The sequence below is a fragment of the Aotus nancymaae genome, unplaced genomic scaffold, assembly GCF_030222135.1.
Source record: "Aotus nancymaae isolate 86718 unplaced genomic scaffold, 86718_ANA_hifiasm-v0.15.2.pri h1tg000007l, whole genome shotgun sequence".
NCBI classification, from domain to species: domain Eukaryota; kingdom Metazoa; phylum Chordata; class Mammalia; order Primates; family Aotidae; genus Aotus; species Aotus nancymaae.
In genome coordinates this window covers 19,979,213-20,000,000 of record NW_026988418.1, presented here as the reverse complement: position 1 = coordinate 20,000,000, position 20,788 = coordinate 19,979,213, and the positions used below count along the sequence as shown (strand labels likewise).

The 20,788-nt window shown below is 36.3% G+C and overlaps 1 protein-coding gene and 1 pseudogene across 1 annotated transcript in view; one reads left to right on the top strand and one right to left on the bottom strand.

The window, feature by feature from the left end:
• Nucleotides 1-20,788, bottom strand: part of PRKAA2 (protein kinase AMP-activated catalytic subunit alpha 2) — a 70,887-nt gene that overhangs the window by 45,089 nt on the left and 5,010 nt on the right. The gene's annotated exons all lie outside the window — the stretch shown is intronic.
• Nucleotides 9,028-10,431, top strand: LOC135272690 (keratin, type II cytoskeletal 8-like; annotated as a pseudogene).

The window sequence follows — 20,788 nt, the reverse complement described above, 5'->3', positions numbered from 1 at the left end:
CTAATTCTCCTTCCAACTCTAAGACTTTTCTAATGATATCCCTGAGGATTATTCCACAGTGAAGGGTACAAAGCTTTTTAGCTACTCTTGCCTCTTGATGACTTTGATTGCCACTTTCTGGATGCTTTTCAGTTTTGACACATTTTTCTTTATATGCAAGACACAGAACTTCAGACAGCTGTGTTATATACGTATAAATACACAACTGTTTTACACAAAGATCGTAAGTTTTCAAATTTCCAATATTGTTCCCATATGAAGCCCAGCATTTTTTACCACAGGCAAGACCCTATAGTTTTATAAGGCATAGTTTGGAACACTTCTGTATCTGTACATCATCCCATAGTAATTCATATCAAATACATCCTCATTCTATTTTAATATACAGTTTAGGATATTATCATATCTAATGAAACAATCAAAAGGAACAATTAAAAAATAATTATTTTAGGACTAAATTTTAATCTATTTTTCTACTAGGATCAAACAAAGAGTTGCCAAAATCTAAAAGCTATAGAAATACTGCATAATAATTTGAACTATGCCAAATAAAGCTTCAGTCCACAGAAAGTATCTAAGTACTTAATTTCACATGCTCCACTGAACGAGGAGCTGAATGGTATTTCTTACACCTCTAAAGAGTCCCTGATTGGTGTACAGCATTGGTTTGTAAGGTACTTTTTTGGTGCTTAAAAAGTTTTTCTTCTCTTTGGAACTGTGGCAATCATAGTGCTCCCAGGAAATTATCAGCCTATATAATAAGCAGAATCAAGTCTATCATCATATTTTATGCATATAAATAAAATCAAGTCTACCATTGTATTATCATAGCTAAAAAAGTATCTTAGAATTTTTGGGACATATTTGGTGTGGTCTGACTTAAAATCTAGACTAAAAAAATGTGCACGACTAAAAAAATGTACACTAAATCCTTCAGGAGGGTCTCCTGAAGAAGAAGGCACAAGAGAGACTACCAAGAAATGGACATCATCCTTCAGGGTGTCTACAGGAGTCAATTTATAACCCAGGTTTGTAGCAGGGGCTATTTAATGACAATTGTTCTTTCTCACAAATCTGTGAGGGATACCTAACAGGTGTGTATCTATATGTGTATATACATGTTTAATATTTTACATTGTTTCATTTTAAACCTTTAATGACCCTATGAGGAAATTTTATAGATGTGGAAACCAAGGCTTAGAGAAATTCAAACTGACTAGGAATGAACAAAATCAGTATTTAAATCCAGATCTGATTCTAAAGCCTTCGTTCTTAATGATTATACTACACTTCAATCTATGGTTACTCAACAAAAGATTTAGCTCATAATGTCTAAAATAATACATTCACATTAAAAGTATTATAGAATGTATTAATACATAACATATGTAATAATTTGGGTTTGGATGAAGTGACATTCAGAATTCCAAGTTTAGATGCTAGAGACATAGACTTTCAGTTAGAGTGGTATTTTTGCCCACGAGTTACAACGTTCCCCTCATGATCCTAAACAGTCTGAGGACCAGACCTTTAAATTGACCCTAAGTTTAAGAAGTGGAGGAAAAAAAAAGTTGGGAACAAGAATGAATGAAATGAGGAACAAGCATGGATCAGTTTTGGCTCTGAAGGGAAGGCATGTGTATCAGTCCTCAGCCAGCTCCACTATCTCCTTTTCTGTAGACCCCAGGATTAGAAATACTTCTCTTGCCACTAATTGCTTTTGACCAAAATGTCCATACACTATGAAATACTTTAGTAGTAAGAAAGATTAGTCTTCTGTACACCATCTAATTACAGGTAAAGCAAGCTGACTAAAATGAAAAGCAAGGGGAAGATTCAAGAATTTTGTATGTTAGACAGAAGCTCTGGGGGTCAAGACAAATTATGGTACCATACAGAATGGAGGCTCCACTGATGTTGGAAAGTTGGAACCCATTCTACACTTACAGCATGTTACGCACCTAATTGGAAAATTGGGATAAGAAGGTAATCAGAATGAACTTCATATCATGTTATAAACACATAGTATTTACATTTTTATATATATATATATCTGCCTGTCTTTCATTTTATATATATATATCTGCCTGTATCATCGTTTTATAGATATATGTCTGCCTTTCTTTTATATATATACAAAAATATCTTTTTTATTTATTATATATTTATTTTTAATATATATAAAATAATATATATATTTTATAATATATATTATATAATATTTTATATAATATATATTATACTATTATATATATTTTATATATATTATATAACATATATAATATATTTTATATAAAATTTATTTTATATATTATATATAATATATAATATATATCATAAAATATATATATTATTTTATATATATATTAAAAAATATATAAGAAAGATATTTATATATATATAAAAGAAAGGCAGATATATATATATATATAAAACGATGATACAGGCAGATATATATATATATAAAAAACGAAAGACAGGCAGATATATACATATAAAAATGTAAATACTATGTGTTTATAACATGATATGAAGTTCATTCTGATTACCTTCTTTTTTTTTTGAGACAGAGTTTCGCTCTTATTACTCAGGCTGGAGTGCAATGGTGCGATCTCAGCTCACTGCAACCTCCGCCTCCTGGGTTCAGGCAATTCTCCTGCCTCAGCCTCCTGAGTATCTGGGATTACAGGCACGCGCCACCATGCCCAGCTAATTTTTTTTTGTGTTAGTAGAGACGGGGTTTCACCATGTTGACCAGGATGGTCTCGATCTCTTGACCTCGTGATCCACCCGCCTCGGCCTCCCAAAGTGCTGGGATTACAGGCTTGAGCCACCGCGCCTGGCCTTTCTGATTACCTTCTTATCCCAACTTTATTATATATATTTTATATACTTTTATATATATATATATAATATATTTTATATATATTATATATATTTTTATATATAAAAATATTTTTTAATATATTATATATAAATGTATATATAAAATATATATATTTTATATATTATATAATATATAAATATATATATTTTATAAAATATATATTATATAATATATATAAAAATATATAATATACATTATATAAAATATTATATAATATATATTATACATTGTATTATATATTATATTATATATTATATATATTATATATTATATATTTTATGATATATACATTATATATAAAAAATAAATGTATAATAAAAAAGATTTATATTATATAAAAATATATATATTTAAAATATATATAAAATATATATAATATAAATAAATACATTTATAAATATAAATAAATATAATATAAAATAAATATAAATATATATATAAATATATATATATCTGCCTGTATCATCATTCACCATTCCCTCACCTCAACTGTTGTATTTCAGTCATTTAGAACTATTTGAAACTTCCCATAAGGACTCTGCATCTCTCATTTCCAGAACCAACACATGCCCAGTTTATGATAAGCATTCAGCAAATTTCAGTGGAATTGTATTCAGTGGAATAAATGAATGCCATTAAATATGTGAACCATTTAAATTCCCATTCACCAAATCTCCAATACATCACATGTCTATATGTCATTTGTCTTTCAAAATTCAGCTGAAGTACCCCCTTTCAGTAAGCATTCCCTAACTAGCACCCCAATCCCTAACTCAACAGTCTGAATTAAGTGATGCTCTAATGTATTCCCACAGCTTCTCTCCCTGGTGGCACTTAACATCAAGTGCTGTAATTACGTACTCTCTTGTTGTTATGGATCTCCTTTACAGTGGCCAGCTACTTCAGAACAGGGTCGGTGTCTCATTTATCATTGATCCTTAGCATCTGGCACTGTATCTGACATATAACTAACAGTAACTACTTACCGTATGGAAAAAATGCATGACTAACGCTAATATGGGGTACATGAATATATGATATAGGCCTAATAATCTACTGGTATTGTTGCTTTAGAATATGAGGCATATGTAAGTTGGGTGTGCTAATCACCCTCATATCTGAGCAAACCAACAAATACCTATTAAAGGAAAGTCATTATCTATATATTCCAAGTCCCAAGGAATGCTATGTAGTACTGCATTCCAGAAGCTCCTAAATATGGAAAAGAATCGACAGAAAAAATAATAACCATCAGCACCAGAACTACAATTTACTCAAGGTCCAGGCATTACAAAAGAAGGTATATGTCTCACAGGAAAACAGATTTTAAAAAAGGGAAATCTAGATGATCAATAAACTAGAAAAGGTGCTCAATATCATGAGTCATCAGAGAAAAGTAAATTAAGACCACAATGCAGTATAACAACATAATATACCCACCAGAACAGCACAATAGAAAAGACAGACAGTGCCATGTATCCATCAAGATATAGAGCAACTGGAACTTTTATATGTTGCTGGAGGAACGTAAATTAGTGCAAACACTTGGGAAAACAATATACTGATGCAAAGTACATAACTACTAAAACTATATACTCTATGACTCAGTGATTCCACTCCCAAGTATTATAACCTACAGAAATGCACAAATTAAAAGTGCTCAAGTCCTTTGAGGTATTTATAAGCAGTTTTCAATGCTGCTAATCTATGGACTTAAACTTTATGCAGCAAAGATCTAAGAAATGGAAAGAAAAGTACTTACACACTGTACTTTAGAAGGGAACTTGCTAGGCTGGGTGCAGTGGTTCATGCCTGTAATCCCATCACTTAGGGAGGCCAAGGTGGGCGAATCACTAGAGGTCAGGAGTTTGAGACCAGCCTGACAAACATGGCAAACCCCATCTCTACTAAAAATACAAAAACTAGTTGGGTGTGGTGGTGGGCACCTGTAATCCCAGCTACTTGGGAGGCTGAGGCAGGAGAATCATTTGAACCTGGCAGGCGGAGGTTGCAGTGAGCTGGGATTGTGCCACTGTACTCCAGCCTGGGCGACAGAGCAAGACTCCATCTCAAAAAAACAAAAAAAAAAAAAAAAAAGAAAGGAACTAACTAGAGTGGGTATTAGGCAGGAAAGACCAGACAATTCTGGGGCCTAAAAGATACAGCAATTGAGGAAAGGTGGTTATGATATCAATAAAAAATAGGTAATTCTGAAAGGCAGATATTAATAATGGTAATGCGTGCCTCATACATACCAGGTTGTTGGTATGTATGTGTCTGTGTGCGCTAGACATAGACATATGCACATGTGTTTGTATATGTCTCCATTAGCACTTTATATTTTTTTATTTAAACTCTACAAGAGTTCTTGTAGAAGAGAAAATCCAGACTCACAGAGTTTAAGAAACTTACCCAAAATTCACATAAGCAATCAGTTTTAGAGCTGTGATTAAAACCTGTATCTTGCTATCTACAAAGCAATCCTCTACGGGAAAAATGGTTGCTCTCTTTGCATTTCCTAAGAGTCCTGAACAGTCCTATTGCTACTGTTAAAAACAGACAGTAAATCGTACACACAAACATGCATAAAAAAAGATAAAAATATTTTTTTAAAGTTAAAAATAACTTATTAAATATAAATAACTAAATAATAGACCAGAAACAACATTCGAACAACAAAAAAAAGAAAAAAATTCAAAAAATTTATAGAAATGCATATTATGAAAAAACTATGCATGGATATAAAAAAACTTTTGTACCAAAATAAACTATTACATGTTTAAACAGGATCTAGTTTGAGGCACTGAGAATAAGACATCAGTTTGAAGAGTCCCTATTAAAGCAACATGAATTCTGCTAATGTTAAAGCAAAAACAAACATCAAATTCATATTGAAGCTTTAATGGAAGTATGGTGAAATCACTGAGGTCTTATGAAAAGTTTATGGGAACAATGACTCGAAGAAATCAGCAGTTTACAAATGGGTAATTCATTTTAAGAAAGGACAAGAAGAGTTTTTTGTTTTGTTTTGTTTTGAGGCGCGTCTCACTCTTGCCCACGCTGGAAGGCAGTGATGCAATCACCGCTCCCTGCAACCCCAACCTTCTCCATCAAGTGATTCTCCCACCTCAGCCTCCAGAGAAGCCGTAACTATAGGCATGCAGCACTATGTCCAGCTAATTTTTTATTTTTTGTAGAGACAGCGTCTTGCTATGTTGCCAAGGCTGGTCTCAAACTCCTGGGCTCAAGCAATCTTCCTGCCTCTGCCTCTTAAAAGTGCTGGAATTACAGGGTTGAGCCACCACACCTGGCTGACAAGATGATTTTGAAGATGAAGCCCACAGCAGCAGACCACCCACATTGGTTTGTAAGAGAAAAAAAAAAAACTAATCTTGTTCATGCCTTAATTGAAAAGGACTGACAATTACCAGCAGAAATGATAGCCATAGCCAACATCATAGACATCTCAATCGATTCAGTTTGACATAACTCTGGCTAAAAAATTAAAGTTGAGCAAACTTTCCACTCAATGAGTATCAAAACTGCTGAACTCAGATCAGCTACAAACAAGAGCAGAGCTCTCAATGGAAACTTTTAATAGGTAGCATCAATATCCTGAAGCATTTCTTTGAAGAGTTGTAACAGGAGATGAAACATAGCTTTTCCAATATGATCCTGAAGACAAGGCACAAGCCAAACAACAGCTACCAAGAGGTGGAAGTGGTCCAGTTAAAGCACAGTGTACTGGTGAAGAGGAAAGGTGGGCTGGCCGCAGTGGCTCACACCTGTAATCCCAACACTTCGGGAGATGGAGGCGAGAGGACTGCTTGAGCCCAGGGGGTCGAGACCAGCCTGGCAACATAGCAAGACCCCGTCTCTTCAAAAAAATTGTTTCAAATTAGCCAAGTTTGGTGGCACAGGCCTATAGTCTCAGCTACTCAGGAGGCTGAGACAGGAGGATCACGAGTTCCAGGCTGCAATGAGCTATGATTGCTCCACTGCACTCCAGCCTTGGTGACACAAAGACCTTGTCTCTTAAAAAAACAACAAACAAACAAAAAACAAAGCAAAGTTCATGGCAACAGTTTTTTGGGATCCTCAGGCATTTTGTTATTGACTCTCTGGAGGGCCAAGGAACAACAACATCTGATTGTGAAAGTGTTTGGGGAAAGTTAGCCAAAGCTTTACCAGAAAAACTCCCAGGAAAGCTTCACCAAAGAGCCCTTCTCCACCATGACAATGCTCCTGCTCATTCTTCTCATCAAACAAGGACAATCTTCATGAATTTTCAAGGAAAATCATTAGGTATCCACCTTACAGTTCTGATTTGGCTCCTTCTGACTTTGTTTCCTAATCTAAAAAAAAAACCCCTTTAAAAGAAACCCATTTTCTTTTAGTTAGTAATGTAAAAGAGACTACACTGACCAGGTTAAATTTTCAGGACCCTCAGTTTGGGCATGGTGGTTCATGCCTGTAATCAATCCTAGCACTTTGGGAAGCCGAGGTGGGAAGATCAGATGAGCTCAGGAGTTTGAGACCAGCCTGGTGAGACTTTATAGGTATTTAATTTTTTAAAAAAACATCTCTATTTAATTTTAAAAATGAAATTAAAATTAAAAATATTTTTATCTTTTAACCACGAATTTTTTGAAGTGCTGTCAGATCTTTTTCTCAAAGGTAAATAGTCCCAAACATAACCTGATGGTTCTTTTCTTAATCAAAAGTTAAACTTCAGTAAAAAAGGGATTCTTCCTAAGTTCAAGTTCTCATAAATCTTTCATCTTAAGAAGACACTTTCTAAATTATTTTGAACAACAAATGACTGTATGTAAGACACACTTGCCTAACAAATGTATCAATCTTTACTATATGGGAGAAAACTTCTGATGGAAACAGTAACAACAAAAACGTAACATATCAAGGATATGGCAGTATAATTATCCCTGAAGAATGATTTCATACTTACAAATGTAGAGTATCATTCTAAATAAGTCTTTTAAAGATACTTTAAAAAATTAGTATACTAAGTGGTTACAGAATAGTGAAGCTTATAACTCAAAAAGACAAGTGAAAAAAAATCTATAGCTGTAATGTTATATTAACAGGTACCTGTTACAGTATTGTATATGGATTCAAAAGTACTGGATCTCAAACAAATAAAAATAAATATGATATTCTAAAAAGTCATGGTAGATAACTGAAAAAATACTCCTAGTAATGACAAGACTCTGAAATGTGAGAGTAGATAAAACATTATTTCTAAAATAATATTTACATATATGATTTCAAATTCATGTATTTCTAAAATAATAAAAATAGAAAAAAGACATGTACAGGAATGTGTAAAACAGCATTAATCATAATAACCAAGATGTAAAAACCACCCAGATGCCCACGAATAACAGAATGGATAAATAATATTATGGTCTTAATGCAATACTATATAGCAATGAGAATGAATTACAACTACATGCAATGACGTAGATAGATCTCACAAACATAAAATAGATCTCACAAGCCAGATACAGTAGAATTCTGTCTCTTTAAGTTCAAAAACAGGTGAAACTATCCATGGATAGTGGTTCCCATTGTCGGTGTGGAAGATGGAAATAGCAGCTGATAATGGGACACAAGGGGACTGCTGTGATACTGGTCATTTTCTGTCTTTATCTAAGTGGTGGTTACATGGGTGTGTTCAGTTTGTGAAAATCTATTGAGGATTTACATAAAAGATGCCAGTACATTTTTGCATATGGAGTACAAATAAAAAAGTTAAGAACATTTGGAGGACACTATATACCTAAGCTGTGACGAGCCAAGAGATTAAACATGTATCAGCCAGTTGAGCCTCATGGGGTGGTCAGCAACGTTTACTCATTCGTGTCAAGAGCCGTAACTCTGGTGGTCAGTAGCATTATGTAATACACATATGTTCTGACCCCTACCATCCCCAGACTCCTGCCAGAACAACACAAGGCTCTTTTCTTCTTTGTCCATGGTGAAACAAAATAATCTCATTGCTCTTCTCCAAATTTCCTTTCCCTGAAAATCCTTTAAAGTTCTCTAGGCTGGAGAAGCAGCTCTCTGCTCTTGGAATCTCCACCCAGTTCAACCTGCCTGCCTCCACTCCTGCCTCCACTATGTCCATCAGGGTGACCCAGAAGTCCTACAACATGTCCACCTCTGGCCCCCAGGCCTTCAGCAGCTGCTCCTACATGAGTGGGCCCGGTGCCTGCATCAGCTCCTCAAGCTTCTCCTGAGCGGGCAGTAGCAGCTTCCAGGGTGGCCTGGGCACAGGCTATGGTGGGGCCAGTGGTATGGGCATGGGAGGCATCACCACCGTCACAGTCAACCAGAGCCTGCTGAGCCCCCTTAACTTGGAGGTGGACCCCAACATCCAGGCCATGCACACCCAGAAGAAGGAGCAGATGAAGACCCTCAACAAGAAGTCTGCCTCCTTCATTGACAAGGTATGGTTCCTGGAGCAGCAGAACAAGATGCTGGAGACCAAGTGGAGCCTCCTGCAGCAGCAGAAGATGGCTCGGAGCAACATGGACAACATGTTCGAGAGCTACATCAACAACCTTCAGTGGCAGCTGGAGACTCTGGGCCAGGAGAAGCTGAAGCTGGAGGTGGAGCTTGGCAACATGCAGGGGCTGGAGAAAAAGTATAAGGATGAGATCAATAAGCGTACAGAGATGGAGAATGAATTTGTCCTCATCAAGAAGGATGTGGATGAAGCTTACATGAACAAGGTGGAGCTGGAGTCTCGCTTGGAAGGGCTGACTGACGAGATCAACTTCCTCAGGTGGCTGCATGAAGAGGAGACCTGGGAGCTGCAGTCCCAGATCTCAGACGCGTCTGTGGTGCTGTCCATGGACAACAGTGCTTCCTGGACATGGACAGCATCATTGCTGTACGAGAACGTCGCTGACCATAGCCAGGTTGAGAGGAACATGTATCAGATCAAGTATGAGGAGCTGCAGACGCAGGCTGGGAAGCATGAGGATGACTTGTAGCATACAAAGACTGAGATCTCTGAGATGAACCAGAACATTAGCCAGCTCCAGGCTGAGACTGAGGGCCTCAAGGGCCAGAGGGCTTCCCTGGAGGCCACTATCAAAGATGCTGAGCAGTGTGGGGAGCTGGCCCTTAAGGATGCCAACGCCAAGCTATCTGAGCTGGAGGTCACCCTGCAGAAGGCCAAGCAGGACGTGGTGCAGCAGCTGCATGAGTACCAGGAGCTGATGAACGTCAAGCTGGTCCTGGACATTGAGATCGCCACCTACAGGAAGCTGTTGGAGGGCTAGGAGAGCCGGCTGGAGTCTGGGATGCAGAACATAAGTATACTTACGAAGACCACCAGTGGCTATGCAGGTGGGCTGAGCTTGGTCTATGGGGGCCTCACAAGCCCCAGCCTCAGCTACGGCCTGGGCTCCAGCTCCCTCAGCCGCACCAGCTCCATCAAGGTCATGGTTGTGAAGAAGATTGAGACCCACGATGGAAGGCTGGTGTCTGAGTTCTCTGACATCCTGCCCAAGTGAACAGCTGCCGCAGCCCCTCCCAGCCTGCCCTTCCTTTGGCTGCCCTGCAGCCTCAGAGGCAGGCCACTGTGGCAGGGAAGCACCAGGAACAGGAGACCCACCTGATGCTCAGCCCTAACCCTCAGCTCAACCGCTGGGGAGTTTATTCCCTGGAGACCTCCCTTGCTCATGCCTCCAGCTGCAAAACAACTCAATTTTTTTTTTGGTCCAAAATAAAACCTCAGCTAGTTCTGCAAAAAAAAAAAAAGTTCTCTAGGCTAGGCATGGTGACTCACGCCTGTAATCCCAGCACTTTCGGAGGCTGAGGCGGGTGGATCAAGAGGTCAGGAGTTCAAGACCAGCCTGGCCAAGATGGTGAAACCCTGTCTCTACTAAAAATTCAAAAATTAGCCAGATGTGGTGGGGGGCACCTGTAATCCCAGCTACTTGGGAGGCTGAGACAGAGAATTGCTTGAACCTGTGAGGCAGAGGTTGCAGTGAACTGAGATTGCGCCAGTGCACTCCAGCCTGGGCAACAGAGCGAGACTCCATCTCAACAAAAATTAAAAAAAATAAAGATCTCTAAAGGATGGTTCTGACAAGGAAGTAAGAGACTTCCTTTCCTTTTGATCTGTGACTTATCAAATAAGTACCATATTTATTAAATAGCACTTTACATACACATTTAATTCCCCAAACTCCTGCAAGATAAATATTATTATGCCCTATTTACAAGTGAGCAAACTGGAAATTAGAAATCAGTGAGTGACAGGATGGTGTGTCTGCCTCTAACACCCAAGCTCAAAATTCATACAATTTTACCCTTCAATAATCAGGCTTCCTTGATTACAACATATCAAGGGTGCTCACTTGCATGCTTAAGAGGATAAACATTATCTCTAGCATTAGCTTTGAGAAAGGAGGTCACAGTGAAGGCATAGAGTCTAGTAGTGACAGGCTAAGGAGGGAGGAACAATGCATGAGAATAATCAAGTATGGAGAATTGCTGTGTTCAACTAGAGAGTAAGACTAGGGTAGGGCTGTGGCCTTTGTATGGATCAGATATACTAAGGTTATTCATCAAGAGGTGCTGTAAAGACAAGAAAATAACCCACGGACTGAAAGTCTTAAGAGTCTATAAATCTCCTAATAAAATATGTAAAATGAACTTAAATTTTATTAAGAGAATGAACTTGTATATCCTTAAAGACTTTTTTTCTCCTAATTGTTCTTACCCCATTAGTTTAGACATTCATTTGTTCATTCATTGATTCAACAAATATGTTCTGAGTGTCTGATCTGTACTAAGCATTGCCTTGAATTGTGAAAAACAATGGAACTTGCATTCTGGTGGAGAACATAAATAATAAATGTATAACATTATAGTTGTTGTTGGTGTGTTAGAAGGCAAAAAAATAAGAAAATTTTCTAAAAGAAGAAACATAATGATGTAAAGATGATACATGAAGAAAGCAGAGTGACAAGGTGACAGGAAAATGGGCTATTTTAAATAGATCAGGAAAGACTTATGGAGATGATTTTTTTAGTAAAGACTTGCTCTACACCTAACTTCTTTAATTACATGATATGCTGTATTCTGCTTTATTTATTTATTCAGAGACAGGGTCTCTCTGTGTCATGCAGGCTGGAATACAGTGGCATGCTCACAGCTCACTGCAGCCTCAACCTCCCAGGCCTAAGCGATCCTCCCCCAAGTCGACCAAGTTGCTGGGACTATATGCAGATGTTGCAGTTAGCCAAGATCATGCCATCGCATTCAAGCCTCGGGGACAGAGCAAGACTGTTTCTCAAAATAATAATAATAATAATAATAATAAAATAAAGAGGAGGCAGGAGGATCACTTGAGCCCCCGGAGTTTGAGATTACAGTGAGCTACGATCGCACCACTGTACTCCAGCCTGGGAGACAGAGTAAGACCCTGCCTCAAAAAAAAAAAAAAAAGGAAAAAGAGGGAAAAAAAGTTTACCAGTATAAATTCTTTAACACTGCTGGAGAATGTATTAGCATCCAGTAGACTCTGCCAGCAACACTTATCCCAAAGCTTCATAAACCATGCCCTCTCTCATGTCTTTCCTACTCTAGTCTTTTGTGTGTCTATTTTCTTTCTCTCTTATTCCACATGCTTCATCTCCTTCTCATTCATCCTCCTTTATTTTCCTGTCTTCAAACTTGCCTTTGATTCTCATTAACTGCCTCTGAATGTTTTTTTTTTGCTGACTACATAATTTTATATTTCATAAAATTTCTTTTTAGAGTTGTGGAATGAGTTAGAATTCTCTCCAAAACAAAGTGAGAAACATGACCTGTGTTTTTATCTCTAGAGCCTCAAGTTTCATTTTAATGGCTACCCTAGATATTACAACATGCATCCTTAACTTACCTCAGTCTAATAAAAACTTGTTTTTACATTTCCCAAACAAAGCAAGGACTTTAGAATACTATAACTCTATTTTTCCTCATACCTTTTCTGTTCTTGCATTTCATTCCTACATATTTTCAATCTCACAAGATGATATTATTTTGTATCGTTAGTACCTATTTAGTTAGCCACATACTTAGACTTTCCAACACTTCATTTCTTTTTGCATTTCTTGCTTCCACCTGGGATCACTTTCTTTCTTCCTGAAGAATTCCCTTTGGTGTTCCCTTTACTATGTCTTCTGTTGACAAATTGTCTCAATTTATGTTTGCATAAAAATGCATTTTGCCTTTATTTTTAAAGAACATTTCTGCTGGGCATAAAATTGTAGGCTGGCAATTTGTTTCTTTTACCTCTTTGAAGGTATCATTCCATTTTTTTCTTGTTTTCATTGTTTTAGTTGAGAAGTCAACTTATTATTTTTCCTATGAAGATAATATACTTCTTTTTTCCCCTCTGGCTGCTTTTAAGATATTCTCAACTTCTTCCCCCCATTTCTACAAGGATAGATAGAGTTTACACCAGCATAAGTGAGACTCAAGGAAAGGGAACTGGTTTCAAGCAATTTCATAATGATATCTCTAGGAATGGTTTTCTTATATTTATTCTGCTTGGGACTTCTGAATCTGTGGCTTGAGGCATTTAATCAGTTTTAGAATACTTTCTGCCATTTTCTCTTCAAATGCTGCCTCTGCCCCATTCCCTTTGTCGTCTTCTTCTGGAATTGTGTGTTACCTACTCTGTATGACCATCAGTGGTCTTGGATTCAAGATGACATTCATACTACAGGACACAAAAGGTGGTAATGTTACATCAGTTTTACTTAGCTTTGTATAAGAATTTAGTACAGAAACACAGAATGTCAGGATGGCATAATCAAAAACATCTTCATTGGGAATCCTTAAAACATTCAGTTGCTACTTCCACGCCTCCTCATCACACAGGGGTACATGAAGTTGTGAAGCCCATATGAGTGGATACAGTACACTCCAGCATACACAAGCCTCAAACTGGAAATATATCCTATAATAAGCCCATTCTTGGAGCTTCTAAGCCTCCCACCAGGAGGTGCTTGAATTTGAAGAGACACCTTAAAGGGAAACTGAAGCTCTGTTTCCCTGTAAGTTTTATGCTGGTAGAAACGGTAAATCTAGTTCAGATGCAGTTAACCAATCACAGGTCATTTTTACAATAAATGTTGTTGTTTGGCAATAGAACTGATAAATCACATTTATCTCGGTATATGTCCAGAGAAACTGTATTAAAAGAAGGTAAACCTGAGGTTATCGTTTTATAGAAAAAAATGGAGGCTAGCAATTAACTTTTTCTATATGGGTTCCAATAATACCTGTGTTAGACTTTTCATTGTGTTCTCATATATGCCTTCTACTTTCTTTTTATCCTTTTGTCTCTCTGTCCTTCAATCTAGATATTTTCTTCTGACCTATCGTCCAATTCACTAATCCTCTCTTCAACGGAATCTAATCTGGTATCAAAACATCTAAAGAGCTCTAATTCAATTATTGTATTTTTCAGGCCTAGAATTTACTTATGTTTTATAGATTCCAGTCCTCTGCTAAAATTCTCCACTTTAAACAAAAGGATCGGTAACTTAAAATTCCATGCCTCATATATTTACTATCTGCATCCCCTACAAACCTGTTTCTATTATCTTTGCCCTGTCTCTTGAAATGATGAACATTATGTGTGAAAATCTGTAGAGGCTCTGACAGTTCTATTTTCCCCAGAGAAGAAAGGTAAGAGGCAGATCAATCTGGGATTAAGCTTATTCTCAGCAGGATATCAGTCTTCAGAGGGTTGTAACCGAAAACCCAACAGTTTATCAGACTCTCCTCGAAACTGTGAACTCCAACTGTTGTCTCCCAAGACTTAAACTCTGCTTTGTTCTTCTGCCTTTTAGCCACTTCACATAGTCTGGATATTTGTCCTATCCAAATCTCATGCTGAAATTTGATCTCCAGTGTTGGAGATGGGGCCTAATGGGAGACGTTTGGGTCATAGGAGCAGATCTTTCATGAATAGATGAACACTGATAAAAATATTTTGCTTAAAATCTAATGTGGCTAAACACAGCAAATACTTATATATATGGATTGCATTATTCTATTAATCAAGGCTGGAAAAACTGAAATCAATTATGGAATACCATGTAGTCCCAATTTATACTCAAACACATTTAAAAAAAAAAAAAAAAAAGAGCTGGGCATGGTGGCTCATGTCTGTAATCCCAGCACTCTGGGAGGCAAAGGTGGGTGGATCACTTGAGCCCAGGAGTTTGAGAACACCCTGAACAACATAGTGAGACCCTGTCTCTACAAAAGGAAAAAAAAAAAAGTGTGTGTATCTGCAGTTAGAAACAGTAAAATAAATTTTAAAAAAAGAAAATGAAAATAACTTATACTGATCATATTGCCCAAGAAAAAAAAAGTATGGGCCAGGCACAGTGGCTCACACATGTAATCCCAGCAGTTTGGGAGGCTGAGGCAGGCGAATCACAAGGTCAGTAGATAGAGACCAACATGGTGAAACCCTGTCTCTACTAAAAAAAATACAAAAATTAGCTGGGTAGGGGGTGCACACCTGTAGTCCCAGCTACTCAGGAGGCTGGGGCAGGAGAATCACTTGAACCCAGGAGTCGGAGTTGCAGTGAGCCGAGATCATGCCACTGCACTCCAGCCTGGCGACAGAGTGAGATTCTGTTTTTAAAAAAATGAAGAAAAATAAACAGAAAAAAAGTATGGTATATTTAAAATTTTTAGTTCTATTATGACAGCCAGTTTTAACTTACCTTATAATTCATTTATAATTTAGAAACTGAGATGCTGAATAAGAACATACTGTTCATCATGTTTTTAATAGTATGTAAAAATATAATTTGAAGAAAAATGGCTCTGAAAAAACAAAGGATATTAATAATATACTAACGTTTTGAGTAAGAGACATAGCAAAATTTTATAAATTATCTTTATTCATATAAAGGGCTGTTTAAAAAGACCTAAGGGCAGATTAAAAAGAGAATTATGAATACTTTAAAAACAAAGGTATCACCCAAAGAAATACATAAAATTTATCAGAGACAAACATTGTCAAACATAAGACACCACTTAAGCAAGATTACTGTTCCCTTGCAGGGGTGAAGGCTTCTATTATTAGCAGAGATAACTGCCTGAAATTCCTTCCTTAATAACACCATACTAAAAATAAAAAGGTTCGTCATATTTCAAAATAAACACATTGCTTTTCATATGCATTTCAATCACTTCAATAACAGATAAAAATATAAGCCTGATTTAAGGTTTTTACATTTCTCTTATATTTGTAGCTGATAAATACACTAGGTAGATTTGCTCTCATTTTTATAATATATTCAATGTTTTAAGGGCCTATGCCAGCCACTTACTCATTATCTCTTCAAGGATCTGAGATTAGATTTTCCTGCTAGGTCAAATTAAATTATTTGCTTGGCTTCAAAAATTATTAATACTTCCTCTACAAAATATTTTCCCTATCATTAAGGAAACCACGGGAATCGCAGAAGAATAAATGGGGTGGTATTATTACTAAAAAGCAGCACCAAATGCTTTCAAGAAAACTAACATGGACCATAAGATAAGTGGACATTTTGGAATGTTTTTACAAAAAGAAGCAAGATAAAGCAGGGTTGTGTCAGCATGAAAAAGGGAGAAAGTTCATGAAACTGAGGTAATTACCTCAATATATGATCAAATTATAAAAACCTCTCTAGGCTGGCCTCAGTGGCTTGCACCTATAATCCCAGCACTTTGGGAGGCTGAGGGTGGATGGACCACTTGCGGTCAGGAGTTTGAGACCAGCCTGGCCAACATAATGAAACTCCATCTCTACTAAAAATTAGCAGGGTGTGGTGGAGGGTGCCTGTAATCCCAGCTACTCCGGAGGCTGAGGCAAGAGAATCGCTTCAACCTGGGAGGCAGAGGTTGCAGAGTGAGCTGAGATCGTGCCACTGCACTCTAGCCTGGGCGAAAAAGCGAAACTCCATCTAAAAAAAATACTTTCTAATATACATGGATATGTTATGAAAAAGTTTGGTAGAAAGGCATTTTCAGAGTGTAGTCTCTGTATTGAAAAAATATATATAGCCTTATTTTAGTTCTACTGCAAGCAGACTATGACTTTAAAATGACCCATTCACACTAAATGCCATCTGCTGCCCACAGTTTACCCCTTCCCAGCTTATGCCTCTTTCCTCCAAGAGCTTCTATGATGGATACCAAGGGATCTGGAAGATATATATACACACACACATAATGTGTTTGTGTATATATGCCTTCCAAGTGCTGTCCAGGAGAGGGTGAAAAGTGAGCAGCTTCTACAGAATTAGAGGTTTCTGAACATAATCATTTGCAGAAAGAAGACCTGAGTAAAACAAGACAGGAGGTAGTGAATTCTTCCCTGTCTCTTATCAATAAATTTCTAGTCTCCGAACCAGATCACAGATTATTCTCATAGTTCAGCTAATTGTAGGTTTAAGTATATAATGGTGTCCACATACACAAAAGTACCTAAGTACTTCTGAGTGTTTTTTCATCTATGTACATTTCCTCATGTACTTCTCACAACACTAGAAGAGAACATATGGTATTATTCTCTTTTTTATAGATTGTTTGGCCACATAGCTGGTTTAAGACAGAACAAAGGTTCCACACCAGGTCTTCTAAGTTCAATATACTACAGAGTACATACATATGCTACATCATGACGCCTTTGTGGACATACTCTGAAACTAGCTATCATTTATAACATTGCTTCCTTTAAAAGTCAATCAACTGATTACACCAAATGAACAAAATCCATTCAGATATTAAGGACACAATTACCTATGTCAAAATCATGTAAAAAAATTATATATATATATACACATATATATATATACACATATATATACACATATATATACACATATATATATACACATATATATATATGCAAAAGAAGCCTAAATAGCACACAATTCATTTGCCTAATTCAGAGACTAATTCAACTGATTTTAATTCAATCATTAATCTAGTATTTGAGAAAAAAATAGTTTCATTATTTAGAACCAATATTTAACACTTGTTTAAAATTTGCATCATTTCAAAAGTAAAATCAATTTACCCAATAACCTGTTATGTACATTCACTTTTATTTCACTATTACTTCCATTTCATTCTTATTTTATTGGTCTTCCATATTTGTGAAAAAAAAAATTATATGACTTAGTTATAAAGGACATTGTTTTTAATATAAACAATAAGTATCCTAAACTTTAATTAAGTATCCTAAAGCACAGATAAAGTAGTCATTAAGAACTTTCTTCAACCTAGGAAATCACAAAAGAGGGGCAGATTACTACAGCTGTCTCAATGTTGGTGTGAGAATTGAAGGCATTTCAATGGAAAGTAAGTACTTCCTAACACAGGGTGCAGACTTTACCTACAATTGCCATGCATCTCATCATCTCCACAATAGTCTCATCTATCTGTATAGCATTTTATCTTTTCCAAAGCCATTTTATGTACCTCAACTCACTTGATCTTCCTAACTATTCTAGAAGGTAGGCAGGCCAAGTGTTATCAATGGCATGTTACAAAGGAGGAAACAAAGGCTCAGAGTTTCATGGATTTTCCCAAACGTCAACTAGTAGAAGAAATGGAATTAAATTCCACAGCTAATACCTTCTTATACCAATGTTTTTTCTAGAACATCAAATCATTTGTACAAGTTCTCTTTAGTTCGGTTACTAAAGGTTACTGGCAATCTTTAGTCAAGACTATTTTTATATGAGTAAACACTGAAATCATTAATATTTCTAAGAAACATGGATTAAAACTGGCAGAATTCAGCAGACTTATAATAAGAAATGAAATAGATCGAGGCATTCAAGTAAATGTTGAAAAATAAAAACATAAATTTTAATCATCTATATACGGCATCTCAAAAAACATTATCTCTAAATATGGACTAAAAGACATTTAAATCTTACTTTCTCAATTCTGATAAATATGAGCAGACATAAAAAATTATATCCTTGTAGGTTTGAAACTCAGAATATACTAGGCATTTTCACTTTAAATTCCATACAGTAGAGACTTTGCAGTCTGAGAACTCTGAATTTCATTGCTAGTTCTACCACTTAGTAGCACTGGAACCCTGGACAAGTTACTTAAAGTATCTGATTCTCAATTTGTTCATTTGTTAAATGGAGATAATACCAACCTTGAAGGATTACTCTGGGAGTAATGGAGATAATACCAACCTTGGAGGATTACTCTGGGAATAATGGAGATAATAACAAACTTGGAGGATTACTCCGGGAGTAATGGAGATAATAAACTTGGAGGATTACTCAAGTGCATATATAGTATAGTGATTAGAATATAGTAACAACTTAATCAAATTGTAGCTTTTATCACTGAAGTGTTGCAAATATGTTTCCTTTTCCTCTGTTCTACAATACATCTACATTTCAGCTTTAGGAATTCAAATATTCATTAACCCAGATGCATAATTAAATACGTCCATTTTTTGGAATTAAATCTTTTAAAAATCGATTTAATAATAGCATTGTAAAGGACCTCACAGATGGGGTATTCCAGTGTTATTCTTTAGGAGGGAAAGAAAACAAGGCCTAGGGAGTTTAAATCGTTTAGGGATTCCACATTAGCATGCAAGTCAAAAACAAATCCTAGCAACGGACCAAAATATCATAGGCATAACTTTTAGTTCCATCAATTGAAGGGACAGTTGTGTGAAATTTGATTTATCATTTAGGACTTGATATTTACATTTCAAAATAAGGTAACACTTTTTGTGTTTTTGTTTCATTTTTAAATTTTGGTTTATCCTTCCTGTTATCTCAAAAATATGTGGGGAATTAGTAAAATATTTGCTTAATTTCTTGAAAGCAGTCTGTAGGCCACTCAGGTAACTATTTAAAAAACAGAAAGGGTAATTTCTTGGTGAGACTTTTCTGACAAGAAAGAACCTAAGTATCCCTTGGTGTATAATTCCAATGAATAATAATCATTTCATAAACCACATATGGATAAACATATTTCTGGAGTAAAAAGTTGAAAAAAAAATTGTTTAAATCATAAACCACATATATACCACTCCTCACCTTGAAAATGTAGGCTTCTTTTTAAATAAACAATTGGCATTGTAATTTTTTTTCAACCAGTCTTTATATAACACCAACAACAGAACCATTCTTCTAGAATTTCTATCACCTTTAGAGAAGTTAGGTAAGAACTGAGCAAGTCTAATCATGAGAGCTCTCTAAGAGGATTTCTGCCCTATCTAGAGTGAGAACTTAAACAACCAATATAGAGAAAAATTTTAAATATATAAAAAGCATTACTTTTAAACTGTCAGCCCATCTAATCTATTTCCAAAACCATTCCCCCAGTAATCTAATAATACGATAGACTAATGAAGGAGAAAATTTAAAACATTTTAAATAAGGCTTTAATTATTAACAACTAGAAAGAGTTCCATAAACCTAAAAAAAAAAAAAAAGAAAACTAAAACTACTGCTATTAAAACTATGCCATTTTCAATTTTTGCTTATTATACCTAACTTTGGTCCATAAATTGATATATCAACAAATGAAGTTAAAATTGACCTTCTTCTTTCCTTTCCCTCCTTTCTTCTTTCCTTCCTTTTATCCTTCTTTCCTTCCTTCCTTCCTTCTCTCCCTCCCTCCCTCTCTCTCTCTCTCTCTCTCTCTTTCTCTTTCCCTTTCTTTCCTGGAGTCTCACTGTGTCACCCAGGCTGAAGTGCAGTGGCACGATATCGGCCCACTGCAACTTTCTTCTTTTCTTTTCTCCTTCCTTCCCTCCTTACCTCCTTCCTTTCCTTCCTTCCTCCCTCTCTCCCCTCCCTCTTTCTTTCT